We start from the raw sequence: 12214 nt of genomic DNA on the forward strand, positions 1-12214 counted from the left end.
CGGGATCGCTAAAACTGCTTGACTGTGCAGGTATTTCCGCCCACAATCAGGCAAAACTCTCTAAATTGATGAAAAGTCACGGGACGAATACACTTGCAATGGAATGGGCAGAGCTGGTTGGGTATCAACGTATTATTTTGCGTCACTTACTTATTTCAATATTCCATATATTTTGGTCATTTTTGCATGTCATCTACTGCTTAAATACGTGTAAATACTATTTTCCTTGCACTGTCGTCCACATTATGTATTTGAAAAACCGGGCAGGATGGCCGAGCGGTCTAAGGCGCTGGTCACTTCGGTGACGCGAGTTCGAATCTCGCTCCTGTCATCTTATATCGCATGACCGGAAATATCCTGGGACAGAGAATATTGATTACGCTTAAAAACTTCGTCCCGAGAAAGACGCAAATTTTAGAAAAAGTATAATTAACAAGTCTTTGTCGCATTGGGGAAAAATGTCACTTGTACCACTTGATTTTGCGGAAAATTTCGTTTATTTTTCGAAACAGAGATCTAAAGCGTTTAAACGACAGGAGATTTCGATTTACAGCTTGTTAAGAGCGATTGTCCGAATGAAACGTTCTTACAGTCATGTTCAACATATTTCTTGCTAATTGCATAATTTTTAACATTTAACCCACAAGAGTATAATTTTCGGCGTTTCGTTATTGTACCCACGCAATGTGAACTTGTCAAAGTTTACTTGTCAACGGACAGACTTAGGACTTCGGATCTTAGGTTAACTAGTTAGAACAAAAACCTTCCTGCTAATGTCAGCATAACCCATTTTCGGTTTACTTGAACTTTTTTGTTACGGGGGATTTTATTTCTTAAAAAATAGGCATGATGGCCGAGCGGTCTAAAGGCGCTGGTTTTAGGCACCAGTCACTTCGGGGGCGCGAGCTCGAATCTCGCTCCCGTAAACTAATCATACATGTTTAAAAAGTATGTCGAACAAATGTTTTTATTTCAGCTTAACTATTTTGCCTAGAAAAAAGCGCGAACGTTTAAAAAGGATGTTTCACAAGTTTTGCTTGCATGCAGGACGGGATCACTAAAACTGCTTGACTGTGTAGGTAATTCCTCCCACAATCAGGCAAAACTACCTAAATTGATGAAAAGTCACGGGACGAATGCACTTGCAATGAAATGGGCAGTGCTGGTTGGGTATCAACGTATTATTTTGCGTCACTTACTTATTTGAATTTTTCATACATTTTGGTCATTTTTACATGTCATCTAGTGCTTAAATACGCGTAAATACTATTTTCTCTGCACGCTTGTCGACATTATGTATTTGAAAAACCGAGCAGGATGGCCGAGCGGTCTAAGGCGCTGGTCACTTCGGTGGCGCGAGTTCGAATCTCGCTCCTGTCTTCTTATATCCCATGACCTGAAATATCCTGGGACAGAGAATATTGATTACGCTTAAAAACTTCGTCTCGAGAAAGACGCAAATTTTAGAAAAAGTATAATTAACAAGTGTTTGTCGCATTGGGGAAAAATGTCACTTGTACCACTTGATTTTGCGGAAAATTTCGTTTATTTTTCGAAATAGAGATCTAAAGCGCTTAAACGACAGGAGATTTCGATTTACAGCTTGTTAAGAGCGATTGTCCGAATGAAACGTTCTTACAGTTATGTTCAACATATTTCTTGCTAATTGCATAATTTTTAACATTTAACCCACAAGAGTATAATTTTTGGCGTTTCGTTATTGTACCCACGCAATGTGAACTTGTCAAAGTTTACTTGTCAACGGACAGACTTAGGACTTCGGATCTTAGGTTAATTAGTTAGAGCAAAAACTTTCCTGCTAATGTCAGCATAAGCCTTTTTTGGTTTACTTGAACATTTTTGGGACAGGGACTTTATATCTTAAAAAGTATGCAGGATGGCCGAGCGGTCTAAGGCGCTGGTTTTAGGCACCAGTCACTTTGGTGGCGCGAGTTCGAATCTCGCTCCTGTCAACTAATCATACATGTCTGAAAAGTACGTCGGACAAACGTGTTTTTTTTTCGCTTAACTATTTTGCCTGGAAAAATGCGCGACGTTTAAAAAGGATGTATCACAAGTTTCGCTTGCATGCAGGACGAGATCCCTAAAACTGCTTGACTTTGCAGGTAATTCCGCCCACAATCAGGCAAAACTCTCTAAATTGATGAAAAGTCACGGGACGAATACACTTGCAATGGAATGTGCAGAGCTGGTTGGGTACCAACGTATTATTTTGCGTCACTTACCTATATGAATTTTTCATACATTTCGGTCATTTTTACATGTCATCTAGTGCTTAAATACTCGTAAATACTATTTTCTCTGCACGCTCGTCGACATTATGTATTTGAAAAACCGGGCAGGATGGCCGAGCGGTCTAAGGCGCTGGTTTAAGGCACCAGTCACTTCGGTGGCGCAAGTTCGAATCTCGCTCCTGTCATCTTATATCGCATGACCGGAAATGTCCTCGGACAGAGAATATTGATTACGCTTAAAAACTTCGTCCCCAGAAAGACGCAAATTTTAGAAAAAGTATAATTAATAAGTTTTTGTCGCATTGGGGAAAAATGTCACGTGTACCACTTGATTTTGCGGAAAATTGCGTTTATTTTTCGAAACAGAGATCTAAAGCGTTTAAACGACGGGAGATTCGGATTTACAGCTTGTTAAGAGCGATAGTCCGAATGAAACGGTCTTACAGTCATGTTCAACATTTTTCTTGATAATTGCATAATATTTAACATTTAGCCCACAAGAGTATAATTTTCGGCGTTTCATTATTGTACCCACGCAATGTGAACTTGTCAAAGCTTACTTGTCAAGGGACAGACTTAGCACTTCGGATCTTAGGTTAATTGGTTAGAACAAAAACCTTCCTGCTAATGTCAGCATAAGCCATTTTTGGTTTACTTGAACTTTTTTGAGACGGGGATTTTATTTTTTAAAAAATAGGCATGATGGCCGAGCGGTATAAGGCGCTGGTTTTAGGCACCAGTCACTTCCGTGGCGCGAATTCCAATCTCGCTCCCGTGAACTAATCATACATGATTAAAAAGTATATCGAACAAACGTTTTTATTTCCGCTTAACTATTTTGCATAGAAATAAGCGCGAACGTTTAAAAAGGATGTTTCACAAGTTTCGCTTGCATGCAGGACGGGATCACTAAAACTGCTTGACTGTGCAGGTAATTCCGCCCACAATCAGGCAAAACACTCTAAATTTATGAAAAGTCACGGGACGAATACACTTGCAATGGAATGTGCAGACCTGGTTGGGTATCAACGTATTATTTTGCGTCACTTACTTATTTGAATTTTTCATACATTTCGGTCATTTTTACATGTCATCTAGTGCTTAAATACGCGTAAATACTTTTTTGCTCTGCACGCTCGTCGACATTATGTATTTAAAAAACCGGGCAGGATGGCCGAGCGGTCTAAGGCGCTGGTTTAAGGCAACAGTCACTTCGGTGGCGCGAGTTCGAATCTCGCTCCTGTCATCTTATATCGCATGACCGGAAATGTCCTCGGAGAGAGAATATTGATTACGCTTAAAAACTTCGTCCCCAGAAAGACGCAAATTTTAGAAAAAGTATAATTAATAAGTTTTTGTCGCATTGGGGAAAAAGGTTACTTGTACCACTTGATTGTGCGGAAAATTGCGTTTATTTTTCGAAACAGAGATCTAAAGCGTTTAAACGACAGGAGATTTGGATTTACAGCTTGTTAAGAGCGATAGTCCGAATGAAACGGTCTTACAGTCATGTTCAACATTTTTCTTGATAATTGCATAATATTTAACATTTAACCCACAAGAGTATAATTTTCAGCGTTTCGTTATTGTACCCACGCAATGTGAACTTGTCAAAGTTTACTTGTCAAGGGACAGACTTAGGACTTCGGATCTTAGGTTAATTGGTTAGAGCAAAAACCTTCCTGCTAATGTCAGAATGAGCCATTTTTGGTTTACTTGAACTTTTTTGTGACGGGGATTTTATATCTTAAAAATAAGGCATGATGGCCGAGCGGTATAAGGCGCTGGTTTTAGGCACCAGTCACTTCCGTGGCGCGAATTCCAATCTCGCTCCCGTGAACTAATCATACATGATTAAAAAGTATATCGAACAAACGTTTTTATTTCCGCTTAACTATTTTGCATAGAAAAAAGCGCGAACGTTTAAAAAGGATGTTTCACAAGTTTCGCTTGCATGCAGGACGGGATCGCTAAAACTGCTTGACTGTGCAGGTAATTCCGCCCACAATCAGGCAAAACTCTCTAAATTGATGAAAAGTCACGGGACGAATACACTTGCAATGGAATGGGCAGAGCTGGTTGGGTATCAACGTATTATTTTGCGTCACTTACTTATTTGAATTTTTCATACATTTCGATCATTTTTACATGTCATCTAGTGCTTAAATACGCGTAAATACTATTCTTTCTGCACGCTCGTCCACTTCATGTATTTGAAAAACCAGGCAGGATGGCCGAGCGGTCTAAGGCGCTGGTTTAAGGCACCAGTCACTTCGGTGGCGCTAGTTCGAATCTGGCTCCTGTCATCTTATATAGCATGTCCGGAAATTTCCTCGGACAGAGGATATTGATTGCGCTTAAAAACTTCGTCCCCAGAAAGACGCAAATATTAAAAAAGTTTAATTAACTAGTTTTCGTCGCATTGGGGAAAAATGGCACTTGTCCACTTGATTTTGCGGAACATTTCGTTTATTTTTCGAAACAGAGATCTAAAGCGTTTAAACGACAGGAGATTTGGATTTACAGCTTGTTAAGAGCGATAGTCCGAATGAAACGGTCTTACAGTCATGTTCAACATTTTTTTGATAATTGCATAATTTTTAACATTTAACCCACAATAGTATAATTTTCGGCGTTTCATTGTTGTACCCACGCAATGTGAACTTGACAAGGCTTACTTGTTAGGGGACAGACCTAGGACTTCGGATCTTATGTTAAGTGGTTAGAGCAAAAACCTTCCTGCTAATGTCAGAATAAGCCATTTTTGGTTTACTTGAACTTTTTTGGGACGGGGATTTTATATCTTAAAAACAAGGCAGGATGGCTGAGCGGTCTATGGCGCTGGTTTTAGGCACCAGACACTTCGGTGGCACGAGTTCGAATCTTGCTCCTGTCAACTCATCATACATGTCTGAAAAGTAGGTCGGACAAACGTTTTTATTTCCGCTTAACTATTTTGTCTTGAAAAATGCACGAACGTTTAAAAAGGATGTATCACAAGTTTCGCTTGCATGCAGGACGGGATCGCTAAAAGCTGCTTGACTGTGCAGGTAATTCCGCCCACAATCAGGCAAAACTCTCTAAATTGATGAAAAGTCACGGGACGAATACACTTGCAATGGAATGTGCAGAGCTGGTTGGGTATCAACGTATTATTTTGCGTCACTTACTTATTTGAATTTTTCATACATTTCGGTCATTTTTACATGTCACCTACTGCTTAAATGCGCGTAAATACTATTTTCCTTGCACTCTCGTCCACATTAGGTATTTGAAAAACCGGGCAGGGTGGCCAAGCGGTCTAAGGCGCTGGTAACTTCGGTGGCGCGAGTTCGAATCTCGCTCCTGTCATCTTATATCGCATGACCGGAAATATCCTGGGACAGAGAATATTGATTACGCTTAAAAACTTCGTCCCGAGAAAGACGCAAATTTTAGAAAAAGTATAAATACCAAGTCTTTGTCGCATTGGGGAAAAATGTCACTTGTACCACTCGATTTTGCGGAAAATTTTGTTTATTTTTCGAATCAGAGATCTAAAGCGTTAAAAGACAGGAGATTTGGATTTACAGCTTTTTAAGAGCGAGAGATAGGGAAATGCCGATGTTGGTGCAAATCCGTTAGCACTTTACCAATTTACGTCAAATCATGGATCATACCCGTTAAATCAACGATAGAAGAGTCCATAAAATTCGTTAGCACTTTACCATTTTACTTCAGAAGAATAGATCATATCCGTTAAATCAACGATAGAAGAATTTCTGTCTCCCCACCCCATCCCCCCCCCAATCCCCGCCGTGTCCCCCCACCCCCTGGGCCCCCACCCCCCCAACCCTGCCGTGTCCCCCCATTACAGTGATAGGATTCAACTGTGTCTATAATGGCCCCTAGCGTACGTAGTAATGCTATCAATGATAATAAAACATAAATTCTCAAATAACAACACGCAAGCAGTTTTTGTTATATAATTAAAACATCTGTCAATCAAACGCTTATAACAATAGGATTTTACATACCAGAAGGTTGTTTACATAAGAAAAAGTCAAAACGAAAGTAGCCGTTGATAAGGATATTTGGTATGTAAGGAATGCATTGTTCTCTATTGTTATTCTGGTTTGATTGACATTTAATTGACGTCATTCTTTATCTAAACAAATACCATATGAAATAACCTGTTGTCATAGCCATCACAAGAGCGATCTTCTCATCTTCGTATGTAGGAGTTTTATCAGGAGTATCTTTGTGGTAGGGCACAGTAATATGCTGATCGGTAATGTGTTTATTAGGAATAGGCACAGTAATATGTTTATCAGGAATCTTTTTATTTGATTCAGCTGTTTTTTCAATCACATTGACTTTTCGATTAATCCCAATCTTGTTGTTGTAACCTACCACCCCTGTTTTAATTTTGAGATTCATGTCACTAGGTAACATATAAATGCCTTGTCCAACCGAATAATCAACCTTACTTGAAGCGTAGTTTAACGTATCCTGATAACGTTTAATGTCCTCCTGAATATCAACTCTACGGTTAACAATGTCTTCAAGGTTGTTCATAAAAACTCTTTGAGCCGTCAAAGCGCTAGAATCATTACCCAAGATAGAAGAACGGGCTGAGGCTTGCAAACTAAGAACAAGATAAGCATACGCCCTAACACTGCTCGAAATCCTTACAAGGCCTGTTTTTCTAAAGCCATTAGATTTTTCCACAATCCATCGTGTCATGGAGTCGTCTGTGAAATAACTCAAGCCCGGAGTTGGATAGTTTTTACGTCTTTTTTGATATGAGCTGAAAAAGTATTGACCTCTGTATTTCATAGGATTAGAATCAACGTCATATTCACCACATATTTTTAGAAATTCTTCGTTTGAATAAGGATTGTCATATTGATTAAAACTATCTTCAAAAGGTAGAGGTGTCTGCAAGCGCTTAATGATTCGTCTAATGTGATAATAGACTTGAAAACGATATACCGATCTGATCATAGATCTACCTTCTTTCAGGTGTTCGGAACTGACTCCACAAGCACTTGAAGCACACCAAGTGGCAAAATTGAGTTGGGTTTGCCATAATTTAAACGGTTGTTCATTCCAAATTTTCATACGTTGTTCGTTTTGATTCAGTTCGTAATTGGTAAAAATATTAGGAAAGACAGCAGGAAAAGAGCCATTTTCGGAGACAATAATGGTCTGTTTGTATAGATCCTTCCCATCCAATATCTGAAGGTCCAGTCCTCCATTTGGCTTATAGGCCGCATTTGAGTTGTATTTGAAAATGCTATCCATTCTTTTTGATTTAAATAATTCCACTCTCTAATATAAGAATGTATATCACAATAAATGACGTAAATAGTGAAAAGACAATCTATTTGTATCACCCAATCACCAACCCACATGGTACAAAAAAAGTTGCGATCATGGAGACGATTTCGGACAATGTTACATATGAAATCACAGCCCCACTAAAAGTGACCATTGGAAAAGACAAAAAGTTGCTACCGAAAGGAAAATACATTGGCAGGGAGTTGAACGCATCTTTAGCGGGTGATGTCACATCCACACCATTAATCAAAGACCCTCGAGTAATCAAAAAAAATAAGCTAACCAACATAACAGAACTACATTTCAATCTGAATGAATTGGATAATACATTAAATCTTAAAAATGGTAGATATAGCAACACCATACTCACATATAATATATCTGAGTATGGTGATGTTACACATATTGAGCCTAAAAACCCACAATATAAGAAACTAAAGAATGGTTTCCTTCAATCACTTACTTTGAAAATAACCGATCAAAATGGAGATCTGATAAAAGATAGTCTGGGAACAACAGTTGTCCTTCACATAAGAGAGACAGCAGACAATAGGTTTGAATAAAAGGTCATAGGTCTAATGAAGTATACGCTAACTGAGATAAAAGTAAAAATAAAATAAAAGTAATAACAAACATGGAATACGGAAAAAGGTTAAATCCTGAACGTTCTCTTAGAACTGCTCATGGTGTAAAAGGATCACACCAAAAAGTAATTGTGACACACAATCCAAGTGACATTGATCAAAACCAGTTGCTTTTGATTAGGTTTCCTAATTTAGGTAGCGATGATGTTATTGTTCCAGGTACTTCAAAACTAAGTTTCGACGTTGAACTCGAGTCAAAAGCCGACACGAAAAGAACATTGGTCTCTAATATTGGAAGAGCGATTGTAAAAAAGTTGGCCATCAAGTTTGAGGGTACCGAGATTTTGAGCATTGATGACTTTGATCTTTTCGGATGCTACAGAGATTTATGGCTAACCAAGTATGAAAAGAGAAATGCAATCAGACAAGGCATCATATCCAATGATGGGTGTACGAAAAACTGTATGAAATTGAGGGTAAGCGCTTCGGATAAAGACGCATCCGATGTCTCAGACAAAGCCATTGCTGATGCATACAAAAACAAGTTCACCATACAACTAGATTTTGAAATGTTAGATAGCACGATTCCATATTATCAAGCTGGATTAGGGAATAGGTTATTTTATGAGATCACATTCAATAATTATGACAGGGTTGTATTATCAACTCCAACCAAACCTTCCGGTTCTGCCACGGCACCAGCACCGGACGCTAAATACAAAATAACTAACATATCTCTCGAATATGAGATTGTGACACAACCAACCTTAGCCAGATTCATTTTAAATGAATACGAAAACATGGCTTTACTTATACGATAGGTTTTTGAGACATAGACAAATTAGAGTGGATAAGTCGGACACAACGTGGAACTGGTCATTCAATACACCTTGTAAATCTTTGAAGGGTATATTGGTTTTGTTTGAAGACGAACAAGCCTACAAACGAGATACCGGTAAGTTCCACAATCCGAAAATTAAAAAGGTATCCGCCATAGTAGAGGGTAAGCCTAACCAACTTTTTGCTCAAGGTATGCAGCCGTTTGAACATTACAATGAAATTTGTAAGTATTTTGCCGAGGGTAAACCAAAGGATGTCAATGCCAGCGAAATCAAAAAACATCTGCAATTACATGATGTAAAAGTCTCCGATTACTTAACTAACAAATATGCTCTATGGTTAGATTTCAGAACCATAGGTGAAAACTCCCTGCATGGGACCGGTCGACGGATTGAAAATGCAAGTGAGGGAATCACCCTACAAATTGAAAAGACAGCAGAAACCGCAGGATCCTTAAACGCCTATATATATCTAATCATGAACGCTCAACTAAACATTCAAATCGGTGAAATTATGGATGTACTTTATTAAGATAGAATGGCGAAAAACACACTTTACATGAAAGAGCCCCACACAGCATTATTCGTTGGTCCTACGGGATGCGGAAAATCCAAACGTGTTGTAAAATTATTAGAGAATGAATACTTTGATCACTTCGATTTAATCGTGATTATATGCCCAACATTAAGATGGAATAAAACATATAGGGACCGAAAATGGTTTTGGAACGACAGATATGTGATTCTAATTGAGCCGGGAGGTATGTTATATGAATGGATTCGAAAGATGACGGATTTCTGTGCCGGATACAAAACCTTATTTCTGATCGACAATATCATCGCAGATGAGAAACTAGACAAAAAGAGACAGCCATTGCTAGGGTTGGCCATTAGCGGACGACATCGAAACCACACTATGTGGCTACTTACACAATCATACACCGCTATACCAAAAAATTTGCGAAGGCAAGCTAAAATGTTATATGTGTGGTATCCAAAAGACAGACAAGATCTCGCAACTATTCATGAAGAGAATGATGTCATTGAATCACGATCAGAGATACAGACGGTTAAGGAAAGGCTAAAAGATGGCAAATACACACATTTAGTCATGAGAATGGAACATCCAAGAACTTACGTGATTTGCTAGATTTGACGTTTTTTTGTTACAAGACTCTTGTAACAAAAGTATAAGAAGAATCTAACAGATCTACAGGACTCCTATAGATTTCTTGAAATCTCCTATAAGACTCCTATAGATTTCTTGAAATCTCCTATAAGACTCCTATAAGACTCCTATAAGACTACTGTACAGCAAATTACAGCAGATTTTTAGAAATGTACAAGAAGATATAAGAAAATTACAACAGATCTAACAAAATGATAGAATATATCAGTTTCATAATAGTATTACTAGTACTAGTAGTACTACTAGTAGTACTTAGTTTTTGCTTTTTTGTGTTAAAAAATACCTATCGCTATTGAAAATGGCTGAAACGGCAATTGATAACTTAATTGCTATTCCGGGTCCTGCATCCGAGGATGGTAAGAGACAAAAATTGCTGGAGTGTGTGTTAACCGGAAATAGCAAGCTATACCTGGGTAAAATGTATACGGACGATCAAATTCAAAAGCTCAAAGATGATGAGGTAAAGAAACTATTTGGTATATATGAAGCTAAACTATCAGGTCAAATGGTAAAGTCCTTGGGACAATCAATCATTCACATGTATTCCATGGGAGCTTGTACAGTCTTGGGAATAAACAATCAAGGCGCATTGAGCAATGACCTGGAAAATGACCCCTTCTTAAACTCTGCCCTTCAGAGATTCACATGTGACTTATATTATAAATTTTGCTCATTGTTAGCACCACTCAGTGTTGATCTCATTACGTGTAGGCATTACATCGCTGGAAGAAATTTAAACGCAAATAATAATATAAAAACAACAGATAATAAAGAAGTCAGAGGAACAGACTCAGACTCCTATTCAGGTGACAACGAAGAACCCTAAAAAGGTTGAAGCGGGTAAGAGGTTGGCGGAATACAACCGTAAAATGCGGGAAGAATATAAAAAAAGCGGCCATGGCACAAACACAGCCGACGCCTCAGACACAGCCGACTCAGAAAGACAATGCCGAAGAGGCAGAACCTACCATCGTCCCAAATGAAAAGCCTATGAACTACGCTATAGGGGGAATAATAGCCATCGGTTTGGTTGGTGGATTTGCTTATTTTGTGTATAAACAGAAAGACAATGTACTATTTGCTATAACTGGGCCGAAGGGTACCCCACCACAAAAATCCAAAACACCTGTGAGAATAAGTAAACTTGAAATGGAATAAAGGGATAATATAGCGATATTATAATCTCACAGTATAGAAATAACATGGACAAGAAAAGTATAATTAACGATATATATAAAGCATCAGTCGTCTGCGTTTTCGCTGTAAGCTATTCAATGCTAGGAAAAAAGGTGTAAAAAATGTCACCACCCTCAATTCAAAAGTTTGACTTGGAAGATACCGGAAAGCTAGTCGCCATCGTCGCCGCTAGTGAAATGTCAAGGGAACACTTAATTAAGCAAAAGATTATACCTGAAACTATAAATATCTAAACATGGCTTTAATTGCAATAATGTTGGGAGGGGCCTTAGCCAATGCTTTGGCTTTTACAGGCTCAAGCTATCTCTTTTTCAAGCTTATCAAAAGACAGAATTGATAAGGAAAGAAAGCGTCATGATCTAGCCATAGAACAGCTGCAAAAAGCTCAGGTTTTGTGGCAACGTAAAAGACAAGAGAGAGTAGACTTTATCAATAAGCAGCTCAGACTTGAAAAGAAGGCCGAAGGAAAATTCATAGAGCTAAACGATGCAATGCGTGAATATAAAAAAGTGTTTGGAGATAGATCAATTCTTACGGATCTACCGCGGGAACCTGTATTGAGCGACTTTTATACACCTAGTAAGGATCAACATGAAAGGGAATTGGCCTTTATCGCGCTAAGTATGATCGGTGTCGGTGGTGCTGTGTGGTATTTCGAAAGATAGTACTCCTAGTACTCCTAGTACTACCGGTACTCTATGTTACACGATGCATGTAACATATAATCTATACAAGGATCTAACGCTTTGTCACGAAATAGGTGTATATCAGATCTCCGATTCCAACTATCAAAGCCCAAAAATTTTGACTCAACCAACCAATCGCTTC

General features: G+C 38.6%; 4 non-coding genes across 4 annotated transcripts; all 4 read left to right on the forward strand.

Moving 5' to 3' along the window:
- Nucleotides 1-1891: 1891 nt before the first annotated feature.
- On the forward strand, nt 1892-1974 carry Trnal-uag (transfer RNA leucine (anticodon UAG)). Its single transcript has one exon. It is a non-coding gene; the product is annotated as a tRNA-Leu (tRNA).
- Nucleotides 1975-2358: 384 nt separating this feature from the next.
- Trnal-aag (transfer RNA leucine (anticodon AAG)) lies at nt 2359-2440 on the forward strand. Its single transcript has one exon. It is a non-coding gene; the product is annotated as a tRNA-Leu (tRNA).
- A 979-nt stretch (nt 2441-3419) lies between these two features.
- On the forward strand, nt 3420-3501 carry Trnal-aag (transfer RNA leucine (anticodon AAG)). The gene is given in 2 exon segments: nt 3420-3457; nt 3467-3501. It is a non-coding gene; the product is annotated as a tRNA-Leu (tRNA).
- A 978-nt stretch (nt 3502-4479) lies between these two features.
- Nucleotides 4480-4561, forward strand: Trnal-aag (transfer RNA leucine (anticodon AAG)). Its single transcript has one exon. It is a non-coding gene; the product is annotated as a tRNA-Leu (tRNA).
- Nucleotides 4562-12214: the final 7653 nt, after the last annotated feature.

This window comes from Hydractinia symbiolongicarpus, chromosome 3 (genome assembly GCF_029227915.1).
Source record: "Hydractinia symbiolongicarpus strain clone_291-10 chromosome 3, HSymV2.1, whole genome shotgun sequence".
Classification (NCBI taxonomy): Eukaryota; Metazoa; Cnidaria; class Hydrozoa; order Anthoathecata; family Hydractiniidae; genus Hydractinia; species Hydractinia symbiolongicarpus.